This window comes from Crinia signifera, chromosome 2 (genome assembly GCF_055691185.1).
Source record: "Crinia signifera chromosome 2, ASM5569118v1, whole genome shotgun sequence".
Lineage (NCBI taxonomy): Eukaryota > Metazoa > Chordata > Amphibia > Anura > Myobatrachidae > Crinia > Crinia signifera.
Window position 1 is genome coordinate 274,658,581 of NC_139218.1, and position 27,866 is coordinate 274,686,446.

At 49.2% G+C, this 27,866-nt stretch overlaps 1 long non-coding RNA gene across 1 annotated transcript; it reads left to right on the top strand.

Annotated features, from left to right (window-relative positions):
• Positions 1-728: 728 nt before the first annotated feature.
• LOC146059051 (uncharacterized) lies at positions 729-4,823 on the top strand. Its single transcript, XR_014470120.1, has 3 exons — positions 729-1,157; positions 3,350-3,469; positions 4,351-4,823. It is a non-coding gene; the product is annotated as an uncharacterized LOC146059051 (long non-coding RNA).
• The last annotated feature ends 23,043 nt before the right edge of the window (positions 4,824-27,866 follow it).

Consider the following 27,866-nt stretch of genomic DNA (forward strand, 5'->3'; position numbering starts at 1 on the left):
GCTGCGTGCCAAATTTCAGGGCGAAATATTAAAAAATGAGCAATTGGGAGCGATCTAAACTTCCAACTGCCAGTTTTTTTCTGACACTCGCGAAATGACACTTTGTCACCCATGTTAGTCTATGAGGGTTTTTTTGGGAAGGCATAACTCGGGGTAGAGGAACAATTGAGACTTGGGGTTTGTTTTATTAGGTAGATATTGTCCCAGTGGAGTGCCTTTTGGGGTTGAGGATTTTCAGATAGGTACAGTTTTTTTATAATTTAGTGAAACATGCCCCATTATAGAGATAGGAGCTCCAACTTGTTGCGCATGCGCAGTACATAGCCGCCTACAGGAGGTGTACAGTGGCTTCAGTTGGGTGCACAAACATGGCCGACTCCTGCTCGCAAACAGTGCAATGGACGTCCCCGCCAGCTTCCCCATCCCCATGCTGCAACCAGTGGTAAGCCCCGCTATTTCCAGTGGCTGCAGGCCACTTCACCCACGCTCTCTGAGCAGAGCTAGACCCCTTGCAGTATCCTCCGTGCGGTGGCCGTCCCCACCAGCATCCAGCAGTAAGCCGCGCTATTTCCAGCCGCTGCAGGACACATCACCCACGCTCTCTGAGCAGAGCTACACTCCTACCAGCATCCTCCGTGCGGTGGCCGTCCCCGCCAGCTTCCCCATCCCCATGTAGCAACCAGCGGTAAGATGCGCTATTTCCATCCCCTGAGCCGGCACTGTCTCTGTAGTCGCCTGGTCCCGGAGCCTGCACCCCATAGCGCCGGGTAAGTCCTCCTCCGGCAGCTTCCACTAGTCCCCCGGCAGCTACCCCCGTCCCCAGCAGGCATCATCCTATCAGCCTGAGCCGGGCTACGGCCGCTGTACATGCCCTGGAGAGGTGTCGTGCTGCTGTCCCCAGCACTAAGCACCACGCTAATAGGCGGGGGCGCAGCAGAACAGCGGGAGACACAGGCGGCATACGGGCAGCGGCGTGATGTTCTTGTGACACTATTTATTAGTGTATTTTGCGTCGCGCAGGAAGAGCCTCCTTAACTGTGCCTGCAGCGCCTGTGGATCGAGTGAGGCTGGGATGAGAGGCAGCCCTGTGATCTGTGTGACATTGGGGATGTTTGTGCTGCCAGAGCTGAACACCCGGTATCTGCAGCTGAAGCAAGGTACATTCTCATTCTCTCTCTCTCTCTCTCTCTCTCTCTCTCTCTCTCTCTCTCTCTCTCTCTCTCTCTCTCTCTCTCTCTCTCTCTCTCTCTCTCTCTCCCCCTCCCCCCCCCCCCCGCAGCCTAACTATACACCCCCGCAGCCTAACTAACTATACACCCCCTGTAGTGCATCCCTAACTATACACCCTCGCAGCCTAACTATACACCCCCACCGACCCCGCAGCCTACCGAACTATACACCCCCTGTAGTGCATCCCTAACTATACACCCCCACCACCCCCGCAGCCTAACTATACATCCCCGCCACCCACGCAGCCTAACTATACACCCCCACCACTCCCGCAGCCTAACTAACTATACACCCTGCATCCTCACAGCCTAATTAACTATACACCCCCTGTAGCGCATCCCTAACTATACACCCCCACCACCCCCGCAGCCTAACTATACACCCCCACCATCCCCGCAGCCTAACTAACTATGCACCCCCTGTAGTGCATCCCTAACTATACACCCCCACCACCCCCGCAGCCTAACTATACACCCTGCATCCCCACAGCCTAATTAACTATACACCCCATGTAGCGCATCCCTAACTATACACCCCCACCACCCCCGCAGCCTAACTATACACCCCCACCACTCCCGCAGCCTAACTAACTATACACCCTGCATCCTCACAGCCTAATTAACTATACACCCCCTGTAGCGCATCCCTAACTATACACCCCCACCACCCCCGCAGCCTAACTATGCACCCCCACCATCCCCGCAGCCTAACTAACTATGCACCCCCTGTAGTGCATCCCTAACTATACACCCCCACCACCCCCGCAGCCTAACTATACACCCTTACCACCCCCGCAGCCTAACTATACACCCCCACCACTCCCGCAGCCTAACTATACACCCCCACCACCCCCGCAGCCTAACTATACACCCCCACCACTCCCGCAGCCTAACTATACACCCCACCACTCCCGCAGCCTAACTATTCACACCCACCACTCCCGCAGCATAACTATACACCCCCTCCACCCCTGCAGCCTAACTAACTATACACACTACATCCCCACAGCCTAACTAACTATACACCCCCTGTAGTGCATCCCTAACTATACACCCTACCACCCCCGCAGCCTAACTATACACCCCCACCACCCACGCAGCCTAACTATACACCCCCACCACTCCCGCAGCCTAACTATACACCCTGCATCCCCACAGCCTAACTAACTATACACCCCCTGTAGTGCATCCCTAACTATACACCCTACCACCCCCGCAGCCTAACTATACACCCCCACCACCCACGCAGCCTAACTATACACCCCCACCACTCCCGCAGCCTAACTATACACCCTGCATCCCCACAGCCTAACTAACTATACACCCCCTGTAGTGCATCCCTAACTATACACCCCCACCACCCCCGCAGCCTAACTATACACCCTGCATTCCCACAGCCTAACTAACTATACACCCTGCATCCCCACAGCCTAACTATACACCCCCTCCACCCCTGCAGCCTAACTAACTATACAACCTGCATCCCCACAGCCTAACTAACTATACACCCCCTGTAGTGCATCCCTAACTATACACCCCCACCACCCCCGCAGCCTAACTATACACCCCCGCAGCCTAACTATACACCCTGCATCCCCACAGCCTAACTAACTATACACCCCCTGTAGCGCATCCCTAACTATACACCCCCACCACCCCCGCAGCCTAACTATACACCCCCACCACCCCCGCAGCCTAACTATACACCCCCACCACCCCTGCAGCCTAACTATACACCCTGCATCCTCACAGCCTAACTAACTATACACCCTGCATCCTCACAGCCTAACTAACTATACACCCCCTGTAGCGCATCCCTAACTATACACCCCACCACCCCCGCAGCCTAACACCCTGCACCCCCACAGCCTAACTAACTATACACCCCCTGTAGCCTAACTATAAACCCCCATCCCCACAGTCTAACTATTTATACAGCCCCCACCCCCACATCCTAACTAACTATACATCCCCCACAGCCTAACTAACTATACACTGCCTTGTAGCCCAACCCTAACTCTACACCTCCCCTGCAGCCTAACTATAATCCCGCACCCCTACAGCCTAAATATATACCCCCAACCCCACAGCCTGACTCTGGGGAGCTCTGTCGCCCGCAGCATGAAGTGCAGCCCTGAAAGCCCCGGACAGTGCAGCCCTGAAAGCCCCTGGCAACTGCACCTTGTAGCCTCCAGTGAGTGGTCGGGTCAGAGCCTCTTCTATTCCAACAGCAGTCTAATGTAAGTATACCCAACCTACACCAATAGAACATATCTGGCACTGTGGGGGGGGGGCATAGCTGGCACTGTGGGGGGCATAGCTGGCACTGTGGATGGCATATCTGGCACTGTGGGAGGGGGGGCATATCTGGCACTGGGGGGCCTATCTGGCACTGTGGGGGGGCATGTCGCACACGGGAGTCATATCTGGCACTGTGGGGGGGGGTGGCATTTCTGGCACTGTGGGGGGGGGGCATATCAGGCACTGGGGGGCATATCGCACACTGGGGGCAAACCTAGCACTGTCGAGGGCATATCTGGCACTGGGTGCATATCTGATGCTGTCTGGCACTGTGGGGGGGGGGCATATCTGGCACTGTGGGGGGGCATATCTGGCACTCTGGGGGGGCATATCTGGCACTCTGGGGAGCATATCGCAAACTGTGGGGGGCATATCGCACACTGGGGGCAAACTTGACACTGCCGAGGGCATATCTGGCACTGGGTGCATATCTGATACTGTCTGGCACTGTGGGGGGCATATCTGGCACTGTGGCGGGCATGGCACTGTGGGGGGCATACCTAGCACTGTCGAGGGCATATCTGGAACTGTGGGGGGGGGGGGCATATCTGGCACTGTGGGTGGCATATCTGGCACTGTGGAGGGCATGGCACTGTGGGGGGCATATCGCACACTGAGGGCATATCTGGCACTGGGTGCATATCTGGTACTGTCTGGCACTGTGGGGGCATATGGCTGGCACTGGGGGCATATCTGGCACTGTTTACGGCATATCTGGCACTGTCTGGGCATATGTGTGGCACTGTGGGGCATACCTAGCACTGTGGGGGCATACCTAGCACAGAGGTGGCATATCTTCATTGTCTCTTCTCCTTCACAGGACACGTGTTAGCCTGCTCTGTGCCGTTCCAGTCCCAGTGCTGGCTGCTGGAGGGAGCAGAAGAGGAGAACCGCGCGGTGCCAGCAGCAGAAGGTTAGGAAGCTCAGGAGAGTGCACTGAAAAGCAGAGGAGGGAGAAGAAGGCTGCAGGGAACCTGGAACCAGAGGTCCGGACAGGATGAATGAAGAGTTGCAGAGAGGTGAATCATCCAGAGTGTCCCCCAAAAGCAGCCTCCTTTGAAGCACAGTGGGCCAGGTTAGTAGCTACTACATACACCCTGCAGCCTAACACCACACCTCCCTACCTCCCCAAACCTGCTATTAAGAGGGACACCTTGCGCGCCCGGCTGTCTCCCAACTGCCCCCACCACCACGGGACACTGTGGGCCAGTTGGAAGGTATGCTGACACTATCCCCCCAGCCTAACTCTAACTGTATACCCCCCTCCCCCACGTAACTATAACTATACATCCCACCCCCCACCAGCCTAACACTAACTATACATCCCGCTCCCCACCAGCCTAACACTAACTATACATCCCACCCCCCCCCCCCCCACCAGCCTAACACTAACTATACATCCCGCTCCCTGCAGTCTAATTGTGCCCACACACGCACCGATTCCGGCGATGCTATGCGATGGGGTGCGCGGTCCCGCGGCACCTCATCGTACAGTACAAAAAGTATGTGCTGCACATACTTTTTGTACTAGCTTTTTATCGCATCGCATGCACATCGCATGCACAAGGCATACGATGCGATGCGATGTGTGCTAGTTAAGCACAGAACGCACGCCGGGATCGATGCGTCTGTGGGCACCTTAAACTAACTATACATCCCACCCCCCACCAGCCTAACACTAACTATACATCCCGCTCCCCACTAGCCTAACACTAACTATACATCCCACTCCCCACCAGTCTAACACTAACTATACATCCCGCTCCCTGCAGTCTAACACTAACTATACATCCCACTCCCCACCAGCCTAACACTCACTATACATCCCGCTCCCCACCAGCCTAACACTCACTATACATCCCACTCCCCACCAGCCTAACACTAACTATACATCCCGCTCCCCACCAGCCTAACACTCACTATACATCCCACTCCCTGCAGTCTAATACTCACTATACATCCCGCTCCCCACTAGCCTAACACTAACTATACATCCCACCCCCCACCAGCCTAACACTAACTATACACCCCACTCCCTGCAGTCTAATACTCACTATACATCCCACTCCCCACCAGCCTCACTCACTATACATCCCACTCCCCACCAGCCTAACACTAACTATACATCAAGCCCCCCACCAGCCTAACACTCACTATACATCCCGCCCCCCACCAGCCTAACACTCACTATACATCCCGCCCCCCACCAGACTAACACTCACTATACATCCCGCCCCCCACCAGACTAACACTCACTATACATCCCGCTCCCCACCAGCCTAACACTAACTATACATCCCACCCCTTACCAGCCTAACACTAACTATACATCCCACCCCTTACCAGCCTAACACTAACTATACACCCCACTCCCTGCAGTCTGAAACTCACTATACATCCCACTCCCCACCAGCCTAACACTCACTATACATCCCACTCCCCACCAGCCTAACACTAACTATACGTCCCGCCCCCCACCAGCCTAACACTAACTATACGTCCCGCCCCCCACCAGCCTAACACTCACTATACATCCCGCCCCCCACCAGCCTAACACTCACTATACATCCCGCCCCCCACCAGACTAACACTCACTATACATCCCACCCCCCACCAGCCTAACACTAACTATACATCCTGCCCCCCACCAGCCTAACACTCACTCTACATCCTGCCCCCCACCAGCCTTACACTCACTATACATCCCACTCCCCACCAGCCTAACACTCACTATACATCCCACTCCCCACCAGCCTTACACTAACTATACATCCCGCTCCCTGCAGTCTAACACTAACTATACTGTACATCCCGCTCTCCACATCCTAACTTTAACTATACATCCCTGTCCCCTGCAGCCTAACTCTAGCTATACATACCTCCATAGACTAACCTTATCTATATACCCCCCCCCCCACATCCCAACCATTCTCCTCCCACCTGCAGCCCTAACCCCACCCATCGCCACAGCCTAAACCTAACATACACTCCCCTCCGCAGCATAATCTAGCCTAGGTTTAGCCTATAACACTAATCACGCAGCCTATAACACTAACCATACACACACCACGCAGCCTATAACCCTAACAATACACACACCCCATAGCATATAACACTAATCATACACACACCCCACAGAATATAACAATAATCATACACACACACACACCACAGCCTCTAACCCTAACCATACACACACATACACACATCCCGGAGCCGATAACCCTAACCACACACACACACGCACATCCCGGAGCCTATAACCCTAACCACACACACACACACACCCCACAGCCTATAACCCTAACCATACACACACACCGCAGCCTATAACCCTAACCATACACACACACACCGCAGCTTATAACCCTAACCATACACACACATACACACATCCCGGAGCCTATAACCCTAACCACACACACACACATCCCGGAGCCTATAACCCTAACCACACACACACCCCACAGCCTATAACCCTAACCATACACACACACCGCAGCCTATAACCCTAACCCTAACCATACACAGACACACCCCGGAGCCTATAACCCTAACCATACACACACACACCCCGGAGCCTATAACCCTAACCATACACACACACACACACACCGGAGCCTATAACCCTAACCACACACACACACCCCGCAGCCTATAACCCTAACCATACACACACATACACACATCCCGGAGCCTATAACCCTAACCATACACACACCCCGCAGCCTATAACCCTTACCATACACAAACACACACACCCCGCAGCCTATAACCCTAACCAAACACACACACACACATCCCGGAGCCTCTAACCATACACACACACACACACCCCGGAGCCTATAACCCTAACCATACACACACCCCGCAGCCTATAACCCTAACCACACACACACACCCCACAGCCTATAACCCTAACCATATACACACATACACACATCCTGGAGCCTATAACCCTAACCACACACACACACACACAAGCCGGAGCCTATAACCCTAACCACACACACACACCCCGCAGCCTATAACCCTAACCATATACACACATCCCGGAGCCTATAACCCTAACGATACACACACATACACACATCCCGGAGCCTATAACCCTAACCACACACACACACATCCCGGAGCCTATAACCCTAACCATACACACACATCCCGGAGCCTATAACCCTAACCATACACACACATACACACATCCCGGAGCCTATAACTTTAACCATACACACACATACACACATCCCGGAGCCTATAACCCTAACCATACACACACATACACACATCCCGGAGCCTATAACCCTAACCAAACACACACACACCCCGGAGCCTATAACCCTAACCAAACACACACACACACACCCCGCAGCCTATAACCCTAACCATACACACACACACACACCGCGCATCATATAACCCTAACCATACACACACACCCCGCAGCCTATAACCCTAACCACATACACACATACACACATCCCGGAGCCTATAACCCTAACCACACACACACACATCCCGGAGCCTATAACCCTAACCACACACACACCCCACAGCCTATAACCCTAACCATACACACACACCGCAGCCTATAACCCTAACCCTAACCATACACAGACACACCCCGGAGCCTATAACCCTAACCATACACACACACACCCCGGAGCCTATAACCCTAACCATACACACACACACACACACACCGGAGCCTATAACCCTAACCACACACACACACCCCGCAGCCTATAACCCTAACCATACACACACATACACACATCCCGGAGCCTATAACCCTAACCATACACACACCCCGCAGCCTATAACCCTTACCATACACAAACACACACACCCCGCAGCCTATAACCCTAACCATACACACACACACATCCCGGAGCCTCTAACCATACACACACACACACACACACACACCCGGAGCCTATAACCCTAACCATACACACACCCCGCAGCCTATAACCCTAACCACACACACACACCCCACAGCCTATAACCCTAACCATATACACACATACACACATCCTGGAGCCTATAACCCTAACCACACACACACACACACACACAAGCCGGAGCCTATAACCCTAACCACACACACACACCCCGCAGCCTATAAACCTAACCATATACACACATCCCGGAGCCTATAACCCTAACGATACACACACATACACACATCCCGGAGCCTATAACCCTAACCACACACACACACATCCCGGAGCCTATAACCCTAACCATACACACACATCCCGGAGCCTATAACCCTAACCATACACACACATACACACATCCCGGAGCCTATAACTTTAACCATACACACACATACACACATCCCGGAGCCTATAACCCTAACCATACACACACATACACACATCCCGGAGCCTATAACCCTAACCAAACACACACACACCCCGGAGCCTATAACCCTAACCAAACACACACACACACACCCCGCAGCCTATAACCCTAACCATACACACACACACACACCGCGCATCATATAACCCTAACCATACACACACACACCCCGCAGCCTATAACCCTAACCACATACACACATACACACATCCCGAAGCCTATAACCCTAACCACACACACACGCACATCCCGGAGCCTATAACCCTAACCACACACACACACACCCCGCAGCCTATAACCCTAACCATACACACACAGACACACATCCCGGAGCCTATAACCCTAACCATACACACACACACACACACACATCCCGGAGCCTATAACCCTAACCATACACACACATACACACATCCCGGAGCCTATAACCCTAACCACACACACACACACACACACGCACATCCCGGAGCCTATAACCCTAACCACACACACATATACACACATCCCGGAGCCTATAACCCTAACCACACACACACACACATCCCGGAGCCTATAACCCTAACCATACACACACACACACACACACACACCCCGGAGCCTATAACCCTAACCATACACACACACACACACACACCACGGAGCCTATAACCCTAACCATACACACACACACCCCACAGCCTATAACTCTAACCATACAGACACATCGCAGCCTATAACCCTAATCATACACAAACACCCCGCAGCCTATAACCCTAACTACACACACACACCCCGCAGCCTATAACCCTAACCATACAGACACATCGCAGCCTATAACCCTAACCATACACACACACCCCGCAGCCTATAACCCTAACAATACACACACACCCCGCAGCCTATAACCCTAACCATACACACACACACACACACATACACACATCCCGGAGCCTATAACCCTAACCACACACACACACACACACACCCCGGAGCCTATAACCCTAACCATACACACACACCCCGGAGCCTATAACCCTAACCATACACACACACCCCAGAGCCTATAACCCTAACCATACACACACACCCCTGAGCCTATAACCCTTACCATACACACACACACACACACACACCCCGGAGCCTATAACCCTAACCATACACACACACACACACACACCCCGGAGCCTATAACCTTAACCATACACACACACCCCGCAGCCTATAACCCTAACCATACACACACATCGCAGCCTATAACCCTAACCATGCACACACACCCCGCAGCCTATAACCCTAACCATGCACACACACCCCGCAGCCTATAACCCTAACCATACACACACACACACCGCAGCCTATAACCCTAACCATACACACACCCCCCGCAGCCTATAACCCTAACCATACACATCCCGCAGCCTATAACCCTAACAATACACACACACCCTGCAGCCTATAACCCTAACCATACACACATCCCGGAGCCTATAACCCTAACCATACACACACATACACACATCCCGGAGCCTATAACCCTAACCATACACACACACACATCCCGGAGCCTATAACCCTAACCACACACACATCCCGGAACATATAACCCTAACCATACACACACACACTCCGGAGCCTATAACCCTAACCATACACACACACACCCCGGAGCCTATAACCCTAACCATACACCCACACACACCCCGGAGCCTATAACCCTAACCATACACACACACCCAGGAGCCTATAACCCTAACCATACACACACACACACACACCCCGGAGCCTATAACCCTAACCATACACACACACACCCCGGAGCCTATAACCCTAACCATACACACACACACACACACACACACACCCCGGAGCCTATAACCTTAACCATACACACACACCCCGCAGCCTATAACCCTAACCATACACACACATCGCAGCCTATAACCCTAACCATGCACACACACCCCGCAGCCTATAACCCTAACCATACACACACACACCGCAGCCTATAACCCTAACCATACACACACCCCCCGCAGCCTATAACCCTAACCATACACATCCCGCAGCCTATAACCCTAACAATACACACACACCCTGCAGCCTATAACCCTAACCATACACACATCCCGGAGCCTATAACCCTAACCATACACACACATACACACATCCCGGAGCCTATAACCCTAACCATACACACACACACATCCCGGAGCCTATAACCCTAACCACACACACATCCCGGAACATATAACCCTAACCATACACACACACACTCCGGAGCCTATAACCCTAACCATACACACACACACCCCGGAGCCTATAACCCTAACCATACACACACATCGCAGCCTATAACCCTAACCATGCACACACACCCCGCAGCCTATAACCCTAACCATACACACACACACCGCAGCCTATAACCCTAACCATACACACACCCCCCCCCCCGCAGCCTATAACCCTAACCATACACATCCCGCAGCCTATAACCCTAACAATACACACACACCCTGCAGCCTATAACCCTAACCATACACACATCCCGGAGCCTATAACCCTAACCATACACACACATACACACATCTCGGAGCCTATAACCCTAACCATACACACACACACACATCCCGGAGCCTATAACCCTAACCACACACACATCCCGGAACATATAACCCTAACCATACACACACACACTCCGGAGCCTATAACCCTAACCATACACACACACACCCCGGAGCCTATAACCCTAACCATACACCCACACACACCCCGGAGCCTATAACCCTAACCATACACACACACCCAGGAGCCTATAACCCTAACCATACACACACACACACACACACACCCCGGAGCCTATAACCCTAACCATACACACACATACCCCGGAGCCTATAACCCTAACCATACACACACACACACCCCGGAGCCTATAACCCTAACCATACATACACACACCCCGGAGCCTATAACCCTAACCATACACACACACACCCCGGAGCCTATAACCCTAACCATACACACACACACCCACCGGAGCCTATAACCCTAACCATACACACACACCCCGGAGCCTATAACCCTAACCATACACACACACCCCTGAGCCTATAACCCTTACCATACACACACACCCCGGAGCCTATAACCCTAACCATACACACACACACACACACACCGGAGCCTATAACCCTAACCATACACACACACACACACACACCGGAGCCTATAACCCTAACCATACACACACACACACCCCGGAGCCTATAACCCTAACCATACACACACACCCCACAGCCTATAACCCTAACCATACAGAAACACACCCCACAGCCTATAACCCTAACCACACACACACACCCCTGAGCCTATAACCCTTACCATACACACACACCCCGGAGCCTATAACCCTAACCATACACACACACACACACCCCGGAGCCTATAACCCTAACCACACACACACCCCGCAGCCTATAACCCTAACCATACACACACATACACACATCCTGGAGCCTATAACCCTAACCATACACACACACACACACACATCCCGGAGCCTATAACCCTAACCACACACACATCCCGGAGCATATAACCCTAACCATACACACACACACACACACCCCGGAGCCTATAACCCTAACCATACACACACACACAACCCGGAGCCTATAACCCTAACCATACACCCACACACACCCCGGAGCCTATAACCCTAACCATACACACACACACAACCCGGAGCCTATAACCCTAACCATACACCCACACACACCCGGAGCCTATAACCCTAACCATACACACACACACACACACACACTCCGGAGCCTATAACCCTAACCATACACACACACACACCCCGGAGCCTATAACCCTAACCATACACACACATACCCCGGAGCCTATAACCCTAACCATACACACACACACACCCCGGAGCCTATAACCCTAACCATACACACACACACACCCCGGAGCCTATAACCCTAACCATACACACACACACACCCCGGAGCCTATAACCCTAACCACACACACACACACACACCACGGAGCCTATAACCCTAACCATACACACACACACCCCGGAGCCTATAACCCTAACCATACACACACACACACCCATCCCGGAGCCTATAACCCTAACCATACACACACACACACCCCGGAGCCTATAACCCTAACCATACACACACACACACCCCGGAGCCTATAACCCTAACCATACACACACACACACCCCGGAGCCTATAACCCTAACCATACACACACACACCCCGGAGCCTATAACCCTAACCATACACACACACCCCAGAGCCTATAACCCTAACCATACACACACACACCCCGGAGCCTATAACCCTAACCATACACACACACCCCGGAGCCTATAACCCTTACCATACACACACACACCCCGGAGCCTATAACCCTAACCATACACACCCCGGAGCCTATAACCCTAACCATACACACACACACCCCGGAGCCTATAACCCTAACCATACACACACACACACCCCGGAGCCTATAACCCTAACCATACACACACATACCCCGGAGCCTATAACCCTAACCATACACACACACACACCCCGGAGCCTATAACCCTAACCATACACACACACACACACACACACCCCGGAGCCTATAACCCTAACCATACACACACACACACACCCCGGAGCCTATAACCCTAACCATACACACACACACACACCCCGGAGCCTATAACCCTAACCATATACACACACACACCCCGGAGCCTATAACCCTAACCATACACACACACACACACACACACACACACACCCTGGAGCCTATAACCCTAACCATACACACACACACCCCGGAGCCTATAACCCTAACCATACACACACACACACCCCGGAGCCTAGAACCCTAACCATACACACACACACCCCGGAGCCTATAACCCTAACCATACACACACACCCCGGAGCCTATAACCCTAACCATACACACACACACACACACACACACACCCCGCAGCCTATAAACCTAGCCATACACACACACACCCCGGAGCCTATAACCCTAACCATATACACACACACACCCCGGAGCCTATAACCCTAACCATACACACACACACACACACACCCCGGAGCCTATAACCCTAACCATACACACACACACCCCGGAGCCTATAACCCTAACCATACACACACACACCCCGGAGCCTAGAACCCTAACCATACACACACACACCCCGGAGCCTATAACCCTAACCATACACACACACCCCGGAGCCTATAACCCTAACCATACACACACACACCCCGCAGCCTATAAACCTAGCCATACACACACACACACACCCCGGAGCCTATAACCCTAACCATACACACACCCCGGAGCCTATAAACCTAGCCATACACACACACCCCGGAGCCTATAACCCTAACCATACACACACACACACCCCGGAGCCTATAACCCTAACCACACACACACACACACCACGGAGCCTATAACCCTAACCATACACACACACACCCCGGAGCCTATAACCCTAACCATACACACACACACCGGAGCCTATAACCCTAACCATACACACACACACCGGAGCCTATAACCCTAACCATGCACACACACCGGAGCCTATAACCCTAACCATACACACACACACCCCGCAGCCTATAACCCTAACCATACACACACACACACACCCATCCCGGAGCCTATAACCCTAACCATACACACACACACACCCCGGAGCCTATAACCCTAACCATACACACACACACACCCCGGAGCCTATAACCCTAACCATACACACACACACACCCCGGAGCCTATAACCCTAACCATACACACACACACCCCGGAGCCTATAACCCTAACCATACACACACACCCCAGAGCCTATAACCCTAACCATACACACACACACCCCGGAGCCTATAACCCTAACCATACACACACACCCCGGAGCCTATAACCCTTACCATACACACACACACCCCGGAGCCTATAACCCTAACCATACACCCACACACACCCCGGAGCCTATAACCCTAACCATACACACACACACCCCGGAGCCTATAACCCTAACCATACACACACACACACCCCGGAGCCTAAAACCCTAACCATACACACACATACCCCGGAGCCTATAACCCTAACCATACACACACACACACCCCGGAGCCTATAACCCTAACCATACACACACACACACCCCGGAGCCTATAACCCTAACCATACACACACACACACACCCCGGAGCCTATAACCCTAACCATACACACACACACACACCCCGGAGCCTATAACCCTAACCATATACACACACACACCCCGGAGCCTATAACCCTAACCATACACACACACACACACACACACCCCGGAGCCTATAACCCTAACCATACACACACACACCCCGGAGCCTATAACCCTAACCATACACACACACACCCCGGAGCCTAGAACCCTAACCATACACACACACACCCCGGAGCCTATAACCCTAACCATACACACACACCCCGGAGCCTATAACCCTAACCATACACACACACACACACACCCCGCAGCCTATAAACCTAGCCATACACACACACACACACCCCAGAGCCTATAACCCTAACCATATACACACACACACCCCGGAGCCTATAACCCTAACCATACACACACACACACACCCCCCGGAGCCTATAACCCTAACCATACACACACACACCCCGGAGCCTATAACCCTAACCATACACACACACACCCCGGAGCCTAGAACCCTAACCATACACACACACACCCCGGAGCCTATAACCCTAACCATACACACACACCCCGGAGCCTATAACCCTAACCATACACACACACACCCCGCAGCCTATAAACCTAGCCATACACACACACACACACCCCGGAGCCTATAACCCTAACCATACACACACCCCGGAGCCTATAAACCTAGCCATACACACACACCCCGGAGCCTATAACCCTAACCATACACACACCCCGGAGCCTATAAACCTAACCATACACAAACTGCAGAGACTATAAACCTAACCATACACACACATCCAGCAGCCTATAACCCTAAACACACTCACACACATCCCGCAGCCTATAATCCTAACCATATACACCCCCCGCAGCCTATAACCCTAACCATACACACCCCCCGTAGCATATAACCATACACACACATCCCGCAGCCTATAACCCTAACCATACACACACCCCGCAGCCTATTACCCTAACCATACACAAACCTGCAGCCTATAAACCTAACCACACACACACACACACACACACACACACACATTGCAGCCTATAACCCTAACCATACACACACACACACACACATCCCACAGGCTATAACCCTAACCATACACACACCCTGCAGCCTATAACCCTAAACATACACATCCCCCATAGCCTATAACCATATGTACACATCCCGCAGCCTATTACCTTAACCATGCACACCCCCCGCAGCCTATAACCCTAACCATGCCCCCCCTGCAGCCTATAACCCTAACCATGCACCCCCCCCCCCCCGCAGCCTATAACCCCCTAACCATACACACACCCCACAGCCTATAACCCTAACCATACACACACCCCGCAGCCTATAACCCCAACCATATAACCCCCCACAGCCTATTACCCTTACCATACACACACACCGTAGCCTATAACCCTCACCATACACCTCCCCCCCTGCAGCCTGTAACCCTAACCATACACATCCCCCGCAGCCTGTAACCCTAACCATAAACACACCCGCAGCCTATAACCCTAACCATACACACTGTGCAGCCTATAACCTAACCATACACACTGTGCAGCCTATAACCTAACCATACACACCGTGCAGCCTATAACCTAACCATACACACATCCCGCAGCCTATAACCCTAACCATACACCCCCCCCCGCAGCCTATAACCCTAACCATACACACCCCGCAGCCTATAACCCTAACCATACACACACACACTGCAGCCTATAACCCTAACCATACATACACCCAGCTCTTTTCCGACGGCTCCATCGCCTGAGCTTCAAGTGAGGTCTGCTGCTCCTATGTTTATTTATTTTAATTAATTGGGACGACAGCACCTTAAGTTACATTGTTTTACCATTAATTGTGATTTATGTATATTTTTGTATATTTCATGTGTTTATAAAATATTTTTGATATTTCAATTGAACTGAGACTTGTGTTATTATTGAAAAGGGGGACCTATATTACATTCAATTTTTAACTTTAATCAAAGGTATAATTGCTAATGCTGTGTGTGCTTTCCAATGTTTTCTTTTATTTCTTACAAGCTGGTTTGCTTGTTATCATATGCGGGTTTCCTTGGCTATTAATTGTTTTATTCAAAATAGCACCAGAGGTATGGTGTGACTCACTACCTCCCTCCATTTTTTTTAGATTGAAATAGGTCACATTCCTCTTATTAGAATTTGATCGTAACCAAAAAACAAATTTTATCATTGCACAAAGCCAAAATGGCTCCGGGAGGCTGCTGCGAATGCACAGTCATGTGTAGCTCCTCCCACGGTCCTTTGCAGGGAGGACCATAAAAGGAGGCACATGCACAGCAGCCCCCCATCGACACTTCCTTTAACTCCGGCGATCCAGTCTGGAGACCGCACCACTGCCATGCCAGAAGGAGGAGGCTCTGTGTTCCTGCTCAGCATCTGCAGACACCAGAGAAAAGGGGAGCGGCTGCCTGGAACTCACTGCTGGAGCGGAAACCATCAAGTTACACAGAAGGAACAGATTGATCGCCATCCCCGGGAGGAACACTCAGCCTGGTGGAGTTCCATGACCTGGTAGGGTCAGCGTGCCATGTATAGGTAGGCATCATTGACTCTGGCACCTGTATCCTAACCCTGTACACAGACACACACACACACACACCCATAATCATATGGGTCTCATACTCATTGCCAGGGGTTTGTAATGCTTGTAGCCAGTGGTAATGCTCATTGACAAGGGTGCGTTATTGTTAAACATTTTTAAAAATCCAATGTTTATTCTTACAGTACAATTTTACATTTGAGTTAAAAAAATAAATTGAAAAAAAGCAATGAAATTCCAAAGACAAAAAACCTTACGGTTTCACACGTCCCATTAAGGCTTCTTACACATGATCTGGCATTTCTGAAACCTGTTGTAACTCTTCCACTCAAACGCCAAAAAGCAATGAAATTACGATCATTAAGGCTAACGCCTTAATGGACGTGTTCCTTGCGCAATACAGATATGGTACGCCATCACAGCCTGTGGGTAAGTGCAGATTCAGCACTCTCACAGAGTGAGATTGCTGTCACTCACACAATGGTGGAGCTGCTAATTCACAGATTTGTGTGCTCATTGGAATACACACATGCAGTCTATGCAACTGAAGGTCTGAGCAGTTATGTGGCGCACTCATCCTAATACTGTAATTACCCGCAATCATCTAAAACTGTCTATACTGTACCTCCGAGTTACTATAGTGTTCATTCTAGCACCTGCCATCTTTGAAAATCCATGCAGTTCCTCTTCCCTGCCTGGGGTGTAGCTGTCTGCTGTAGTGCTTCTAGCACAGTGTGGTCTGTATATCAGCACTGCAAACCAGACCTTTGCTAGAAACACTACAGCAGACAGCAACACCCCAGACAGGTTAGAGAAACTGCATAGGTTTTAAAAGATACCGGGTGCTAGAATAAACACTATTACTAGAACTATCCCACTGAGGGTCCAACATCTTTTACACCCACTACATATATCCATTTAATTTAGTATTCACATGCAGTTACCAAAAACATCTTTTATAATTGCAAAAACGATAATGCTCCCAACTACTATGCATCTACACTTTCTTCTCCTATACGCCTTCATGCTGTTCTGTCTTCCCCGATGCCTACTGCTGTGTGTATTGCCTCTTCTGCACCAATGTGTCTTTCCCCATCTGCGCTGCCCTGTCTTTCCACACAGATGCTACTGGCTTCCCCTCTATTAGTGATACTCTGTCTCCCCCTCCATCCATGCTGCTCTGCCCGCCTCATCCATGACACAGTTTCCCTCCATCTGTGCTGCTCTGTTTTCCCTTTATCCCCTTTGCTCTGAACTCCCTCCCCCATCAGTGCTGTCTTTCCTCCAACTGCTCCTCTGTTTCCCACCCAATCGCATCACTCTTACCTTCCCCAATCTGTGCCACTCTTTTCCACCCATCTGCTTTGTTAGTCCCCCATCAGTGCTGCTTAGCCTTCCTACCATCTACGCATTTCTATTGCTCACCACCCGCACCACACTGTCTCCTACCCCAATCAACACCACTTTTACCCCATCCTCTCGGCTCTGTTTACTGCTCAGACCTTCAGTTGCATAGACTGCATGTGTGTATTCCAATGAGCACACAAATCTGTGAATTAGCAGCTCCACCATTGTGTGAGTGACAGCAATCTCACTCTGTGAGAGTGCTGAATCTGCACTTACCCACAGGCTGTGATGGCGTACCATATCTGTATTGCGCAAGGAACACGTCCATTAAGGCGTTAGCCTTAATGATCGTAATTTCATTGCTTTTTGGCGTTTGAGTGGAAGAGTTACAACAGGTTTCAGAAATGCCAGATCATGTGTAAGAAGCCTTAATGGGACGTGTGAAACCGTAAGGTTTTTTGTCTTTGGAATATATATATATATATATATATATATATATAGTGTCTCATAGAAGCAGCACTACCGGCATATATAGAGATACTGTTGAAGGGTGCCCTCCAGGGATTGCAATATCTCTCTCTGTACTCGGAGGCACTCCAAAAAAAAACGACAACCAGGCACAGGTTAATGCGGTAACGTTTCGAGGTTTTAATACCTCTTCATCAGGTCTGATGAAGAGGTATATATATATATATATATATATATATATATATATATATATATATATATATATATATATATATATATATATATATATATATATATATAATATGTGTACACCTAAAAGTTGTTCTTTCACATTAGTGCTATTTGTGCTGCATTTTCTATATATTGAAAGCACTCTGTAATTGCCATAATAACTAGAATTTCAATAAAAATGAATGTGTTTAGGATTACAACTTTGCTTTTAAAACAATGTGAACGATTTAAAACTAACTGGTAAACTTTATGTCTTTAATTATTTCTTATATAGCCAAGTACAAAATTTAAATGCAGTTTGTGGATGAGAAATAAATCATATTTTACTCCCTCGGTGCAATATAAATGTGCTTAATGTCTAGCTTAAATAGAAAATGTCTCATCTAAATATTAAGCCATGAGATAGGGAGACTTGTTTCCACAAACCAATAATGTCCTGTAACTATAAAACTGATCACAAGTTACAATAATTATATTATGTCACTTCTTTCTGCTTGCTCACACATAAAGAACACAATTTATCTAAAATTAATCCAGCTACTTCCTTAGGCTTTTTGTATTTCTCCTACGCTTGCTAAGTATTATAATTTGCCGGTAGTTTTCTTGCTGTAGAGTTCATATAGAGCAGTTTATTTCAAATCCAGTCTTCAAGAGACACTAATAATTCATGTTTTCCAGCTCTCCTGGCAGAATCACTTGTGAATTAGATATTACCACCTGTGAATCTTTAAAAATGTGTCAGAAATTAATACATCTTTGCCCCAGCTAGGTAATATGGAAAACATACACTGCTAATAGTCCCTGAACCACAGCTTTAAAACACAAGGCTATTGATATATCATTATGCAAAATATTTTCTGCTTCAGAAACTGCATTGTAAAGCAGACGTTTTATCTTCACATTGTTATTGTCTGTACATACTGTATTTGCTTGTATTGATCACTGATGTGGCCAGTGAACTGCATGAATATGTTAAATAAAAGAAAAGGGTAAATGAACCAAAATAATAAAATAAATGCAATATTACGCTTGTGGGAAGTGTAATTGACTAATGATATAACATGGAATCATTGAATTTTCTGATAATAACAGTTAGAAGATTAAAAGCATACTATCACAGTGGCAAACACAGGATTTTTAGAGGGGGTTTCCAAAGGTAATCCAAAATCTCCCACTCTGCAGCGCATTGGAGTAAGTCTGGGACTCTGGGGGAGCAGTAACATCCCTGTAAATGTCTTTTTATACAATGGCTACTATATGGAATACAGTATTAATATTTCACAGTACAGTTGGTCTATAGTATAGGCCAGGTGTTCCCAATCTTTTTTGAATCAGGGCGCCCTAGAGTATCACAATTTTTTCACGGCACCCCTAGGCCAAAAAAAGAAAAGCAGAATAAATATTAACATTAAGTAGATTAGGTGTCCATGCGATTCTTAGGATCAGCTATGTGGTAAAGGGCAGTGTTTGCTTCTGTTTGTAGACATTTTATGACTATAAATAATTTGAATTGGTCCCCGGGGCACCCCTACAAGTGTCCCAAGGCACCCCAGGGAGCCAGGGCACACAGCTTGGGAACCTCTGGTATAGGCTGTTCCAAACATTTAAATAAGATAAGTGGTTAGGAAAAGTTAAAACATATCATCATACAAAATATACAAACATAATAGAACCAGTAATGCACTTTCTAAGCTCACAATCTCTCACTTTGTGGTAAGGCTCCTGTCTCTTCCTCCTGGCAGCTGCTGTCTGGTCCATTGTGATGTTTGGGGGCTCAGATCCACACATACAATAAACGTGGTATGAGAAGCTGGTACACTGGGCATGTGCAGCAGCTCTGCTCTGTCCCACTGCATGTGCTGTCAGCTCTAATGATCATATTATATACCAGTGCTATAGTTGTCATAATTTAGGGCACTTGCCAGGAGGAGGGGGGGGGGTTTCCGGGCAGGGCCATCTTTTCATATTGGCTTAATGGGCACTTGCCCAGGGGCCCCAGGTGTATAAGGGCCCTATGCTGATAGCTGAGGATCCCCTTTTTCCAGGGATACCAACATTTTGAAAATCGGCACTGGGGAACTGGAGATGTCCAACTTCAAAGCAGCAGTCCACATCCGACCTGTTAATCGCAATTCCCACTCATATTTCTCAGGTTATTTCTGACTTAGAGTTTTTCTGAGAGTATATTCCAAAATCTGGGACTCTCCCCTTTCTGTTGACCCTAGCAACTTGTCTCTATCATGCCCAGAACCAGAGATATCAGCCTTCAAGCAGCCGGTCCCTGCTCCAGCTCCAAACGTCTGGTGTACAGTTTTATATTTTTGTCAATGGATTGCTCTGGCTCCTTATCTCTGATCCCCAAGTACACAGCACCTCCTGAAAGTTGGGACTCTAGGTTTTTATACTATTGAAGGCTAACAAATCTATTTCCAGATAATGGCGATATCTGCAGTTGAACAAGCTGCCCTTCCACCGGAAAATGACGAATATTAAGCCCACTCCATTAACCAACCCTCCCCAGCGTATAAAACACCCCCTACCTCCCTGGAAGTCATTTACAATGGACCCTTCATTCAGCTCAGTGCCCCCTTCCACACGTTACTGTTCACCCACCACCTGTGCAGTAAAGGAGTAATAACAGAAGTTACTGCTCCAGATCATACATGTTGAATGGAAGATAGAGCACCCCCTGCCACCCATGGTCCTGAATGTCGACACAGTTGATATAGACACCTTATTGGTGCACGTGCTTCACTATGCTCGGCATGCTAATATATTCTCCCTCTAAGCCAGGGCTGGGCAATTGCGGCCCTCCAGATGTTGAGGAACTACACATCCCAGGATGCTTTGCATTAGTTTTGCTATGTGGCCATGCTGAAACTGATGCAAGGCATGCTGGGATGTGTAGTTCCTCAACATCTGCAGGGCCGCAATTGCCCAGCCCTGCTCTAAGCCCTAGTGGATGGTCGGGCATGAAATACCACCTGTTGGCCCTTTTGACTGTCGACCTTCCCAATGTTGAACTAATGCTTGTGTTGTGTAATGACCCTGTCGACCTAAAGCCATTTTGATCTATTAAGTGCGTCAACCTAAGGCATGTTGACCTTTTCAGTGTCAAACTAGTAACGATATACCACCCCACAGGTGCTACTCTTTTCAAAGTCCTGAGTGCACTTACCACACATGCACTAAGATCTTTGCTCACAATGTTGCGTCTATGGTTGAGAGAAAGGGGCTTATTCAGACCTTCACAGGTGGGATGATTATCGAATTACTGTGCATGTTACTCACAGTATGCATGCGCAAGGGCATCATGCAATAATATTCAGCATATTTTTTAATAACTAGTTGTATGCCAGTTGATTGACAAGAACCCAGCATTTGTGGGTAGTAACCAGACGGTTAATGGGAGTGTCAGGAGAATGCAGACATGCCTTGGGGTATCCAGGAGGGATATGTGACATCAGCTCCGGCCCTGAACTGTATGTTTCTATCGCACTGTGGGAGTAGGTCCACCGTCCTATGGCTATGTGCACAGATTGCAGAAACTATAAAATAATTTGATGCTTAGTGAGTTGCAAATGGATTTGTAGCTAATCACAGGGCTGCAGTATTTTCTCAAGCTTTTAGCATGCTCGCACAGGGCTGGGTTGCACTCTGGGTAGGCAGTGATTTCCTAATTGCAAAGCTCAGCAACTTAGCAGCACAGCGATCAGGTCTGAATAACACCCAAAATCTGCATATGTGCTTATTTATTTACTTTTGTGCACATTCACAGATGAATTTTGCATACTTAACCCTGCACAAACATTTATGAAACAACTTTTTTTTTAATGACAATAAGATCGTTAGCACATGAAAGGTATTTACTAATGCCCCATACACACTAGGCGACATTGTTTATTTATTTATTTATTTATTTGCAGTTTCTTATATAGCGCAGCAGATTCCGTTGCGCTTTACAATAGTAGACAGTGATAAAACAAACTGGGTAACAGACAGACTTGGTGGTTAGAGGGCCCTGCTGCAAGCTTACAATCTATTAGGTATATAGGAGGGAAACACAAGGACAGGCATCAGTAATAGCATAGCAGTCCCAACAAGTTACAAGTCCAGAAGGGAAGCTATATAATACATAAGTGCCTCAGAGGGTTATGCGTGTAGAACTTAAATATGATAGGCTTGCCTGAAGAGGTGAGTTTTCAGGGAACGCTTGAAAGTTTGGAGGCTAGCGGAGAGTCTAATTGTGCATGGAAGGGCATTCCATAGGATGGGAGCAGCCCGATGAAAGTCCTGTAATAGTGAATGGGAGCTAGTGATCCGCTCAGATGAGAGACGCAAATCTTGTGCAGAGCGGAGTGGTCGAGATGGGAGATATTGTGTGATAAGTGCAGAGATATATGCTGGTGCAGTATGGTTAATAGCTTTATATGCAAGTAGAAGTGTTTTATATTGAATACTGTAATATACAGGCAACCAATGGAGGGACTGGCAGAGCGGATCAGCAGACGATGAGCGTCTTGCAAGGAAGATCAGCCTAGCAGCAGCATTTAAAATGGATTGCAGTGGTGAGAGTCTGTTCTTGGGAAGTCCAGTTAGGAGACTATTGCAATAATCAATGCGGGATATAATGAGTGCATGGATAAGAGATTTAGTAGTGTCTTGTGTGAGATACGGTCGTATTTTGGATATTTTTTTTTGATGCATGTAACATGATTTGGAGACAGATTGAATGTGGGGAACAAAGGACAGGTCAGAGTCGAGGGTGACCCCTAAGCAACGAGCTTGTGGGGTAGGGTAGATTGTCGAGTTGTCAACAGTGATGGAGATATCAGGATGGTAACTGTTCTTAGTTGGCGGGAATATAAGTAATTCAGTTTTGGAAATATTGAGTTTGAGTTGGCGAGAAGACATCCAAGATGAGATAGCAGAGAGACATTCAGAGACTCGGCCCTAAACCACTGGTGACAACTCTGGGGTTGATAGATAGATTTGAGTATCATCCGCATATAAGTGATACTGAAATCCGAAGGAGCTGATTAGTTTGCCAAGCGAGGAGGTATAGATTGAGAAAAGCAGAGGACCTAAGACTGAGCCTTGCGGAACTCCAACTGACAGAGGTAGTGAAAAGGAAGTAGAGTCAGAGAAGCGAACAGTGAAAGAGCGATCAGATAGGTAAGATGTGAACCAGGAAAGGGCTGTATCATTAAGACCTAGGGAGTGTAGTGTTTGTAAAAGGAGAGTGTGATCCACAGTGTCAAACGCAGCAGAAAGATCTAGAAGAATAAGCAGTGAATAATGGCCTTTAAACTTAGCTGTTACCAGATCATTCACCACTTTAGTCAGTGCTGTCTCAGTGGAGTGTTGAGAGCGAAAGCCTGACTGAAGCGGGTCTAATAGGGTGTTGGAGTTAAGAAAGTTTGTTAGGCGAGAGTAGACAAGTCTCTCGAGTAGCTTGGAGAGGCATGGGAGCTGAGAGATAGGACGATAGTTAGAGAGAGAGTTAGGGTCAGAATTGTGTTTTTTCAGAATGGGAGTAATCGCTGCATGTTTGAGCAGAGACGGAAAAGTACCAGTAGCAAGAGAGAGATTGCAGATTTTAGTTAAGGTTGGAATAAGCACAGGAGATAGATTTTTAATGACTTGTGCAGGTATAGGATCAAGAGGAGAGGTAGTAGAGTAGGAGGATAAGAAGAGTGCGGATACTTCCTTTTCATTTGTGGGCTCAAACGAAGAGAAAGTGCCAGAGGGTTCAGGTGTGGCAGAAAGAGGGTTAGAGATTGTGGAGCATACCATTTCATCTCGGATGTTATCAATCTTGTCCTTAAAGTAGGAGGCAAGTTCTTGTGCACTGATGGTAGCCGGTGGGGGAGGAGGGGGAGGGTACAGAAGAGACTTAAATGTGTTAAAAAGTCGCCTAGGGTTGGTGGCATGAGAAGAGATGAGAGATTGGTAGTATGTTTGTTTGGCCGTGTCCAAAGCATTGCAGTAGGAGTGGTAGCTAGTCTTATATGTGAGGAAATCAGTAATATTACGAGATTTACGCCATTGGCGTTCAACTTTACGTGACTGATTTCGTAGTTGTCTTGTTGTGTTGGAGTGCCACGGTTGGCATCTAAGCCTACGTGGGGAATAATGGGTAGCTGGAGCCACTTCATCAAGGGCTGTTTCAAGAGTCTGGTAGAGGTGGGAAACAGCAGAGTCAGGAGAGGTTAATGTAGAAATTAGTGAGAGCTGTTGTTGCAGGGAGGTGGAAAGTTGTGGAAAATTAATAGCATTAGTATTTCTGCGTTTTAGAGTAGGCTTGCATGATTTCTGTGTCAGTGAGCTTGAGGTAATGGAGGAGAGTGAGAGAGTAATGAGATTGTGATCAGAGAGAGGGAAGGGAGTGTTAGTAAAATCAGAGACTGAGCACAGCCTGGTGAAAACGAGGTCAAGGCAGTGGCCTTCCTCATGAGTAGCGGCATTATCCCTCAGAAAGTGCTTTGAGCAATTTTGTAAACAATATAGCACAGTGTGTACATTCAATATTAATTTAAGACCCCCTCCCTGATCCTGCATGTTTAGGAGAGGAGGGTACTCATTAATGATGGCTATGCATTAGCTGTAGCATGGCCATCGCACCACCTGCCACACCCTCACCATCGTTCCTTTCTGAGCCAGCAATAGCAAGTGTGTAAGCATTAGCCGATGGCGAAACTCCCACCCGGTTCCCACCACCCCCAATATAGGCATTGGGAAGGGATGTACTAGTGTGTAAGGGCCTAAAGGTGGCCATACATCACTGCGAGAAGTCACAGTAGTGTATGGCCATCCGATCCTCCTTGAGCCACTCGGGACCTTCTGGGGCAGCAGGATTGCATGCGGTACTTCTACATGTGATGTATCACATGCAACTCCGTTCCCAGCCACCGGGAGGGGGGCAGAGTCGTAGATCGTGCAGGCAGGTCCAACCTCTGAATCTGATCTGATGTGCATGGGACCGCACATCAGATCTGCTGCAATGTCAAACACATGTGATTTGGCCTGATTTAACACTATTTCTCCTCCTTATCCATCGGAAAAGGATGTTTTTGGCCAAAATTGCATAAGTGTATGGAGTCCTTTAAGTGTTACGATTAACCCCTGGAGCTCCGATCAGAAATCCACGGAACAAAATGATTGCAGGTGAAAAATGGATATAAAGCACTCTGGAAACACAGTAGGCAAAAAACAGGAACAAGTATCAGAGCTCACCAAGGCCCTTATTCTGGTTCGTGCGGTACGGCCCGCGTGCGGCCGTACCGCCGATGTTTTCCGTCTGCACATGCGCAGAGGTCAATCTGCGCATGTGCAGGCGAATTCGCCGCACATAACGTTTGTACGCCGCAAAGGGGGCGTATAGGGGCGTGAGGGGCTTCATGCCCTCATTTCCCTATGTATACGCCCCGCGTTTCATGGGCGTTCCCATGCAAACGCGGGGCGTACGCATGGTAATGAGGCCATGACGCAACTCATGGGGGCGGAAAGCTGACGTCGCCGGATGTCAGCTTTCAGCCCCCATACAAGCTACCACACGGACGATTGTCCGTGTGGTCTCAGCTTGCGGGAGCTGCCGCGGCGTGCGGACCTGCCTTCGATGGTCGACGACCATCGAATGCAGGGGGCAGCTCCCACCATGGTGGAGGCGTACGCCTCCACCATTTTCATGCGGATCGGCAGCCGTCCGTGTACGGACGGCCGTGCCGATCCGTCTTGTAGGCGGGGATTCGTCTGGTGCGGTCGGAGCCGCATATGCGGCTCGACCGCACCAACCAGAATAAGGGCCCAAGTATCATACTGGATATGGTAATGCAGAGCACAGGCTGGATAGTAAGACAAATTTTAGTGCAGGACATTGGCTGTAGTGCAAGACACAGGATGCAGATGCAGATGCAGAACCACTTCCTCAAACACCAGGAACAAACAAACAATGACCAGCTCTGAGTGCTGGTATCAGGCAGACTAATTAGGCAGCTAAGGTAAGCTGATTATATCACCAGGCACCTGATTCCTTAGAGTCGAGTCAGAACAGCAAGTCCAATGGTGCCCCATGACCC